This window comes from Sinocyclocheilus grahami, unplaced genomic scaffold (assembly GCF_001515645.1).
Source record: "Sinocyclocheilus grahami isolate Dianchi unplaced genomic scaffold, SAMN03320097.WGS_v1.1 scaffold112.1, whole genome shotgun sequence".
Classification (NCBI taxonomy): domain Eukaryota; kingdom Metazoa; phylum Chordata; class Actinopteri; order Cypriniformes; family Cyprinidae; genus Sinocyclocheilus; species Sinocyclocheilus grahami.
The window spans coordinates 21,662-21,972 of NW_015505291.1; the positions used below are offsets into that span (position 1 = coordinate 21,662).

Consider the following 311-nt stretch of genomic DNA (forward strand, 5'->3'; position numbering starts at 1 on the left):
GTGGCTTTCCTAATCAAGTCCAATCAGTATAATCAAACACAGCTGGACTCAAATGAAGGTGTAGAACCATCTCAAGGATGATCAAAAGAAATGGACAGCACCTGAGGTAAATATATGAGTGTCACAGCAAAGGGTCTGAATACTTAGGACCATGTGATATTTCAGTTTTTCTTTTTTAATAAATCTGCAAAAATGTCAACAATTCTGTGTTTTTCTGTCAATATGGGGTGCTGTGTGTACATTAATGAGGAAAAAAAATTAACTTAAATGATTTTAGCAAATGGCTGCAATATAACAAAGAGTGAAAAATT

The 311-nt window shown here is 33.8% G+C and overlaps 1 protein-coding gene across 3 annotated transcripts in view; it reads right to left on the reverse strand.

Moving 5' to 3' along the window:
- The window catches only part of ppp3cb (protein phosphatase 3, catalytic subunit, beta isozyme), a 58,279-nt gene that overhangs the window by 11,448 nt on the left and 46,520 nt on the right, over nt 1-311 (reverse strand). The window lies entirely within an intron of this gene.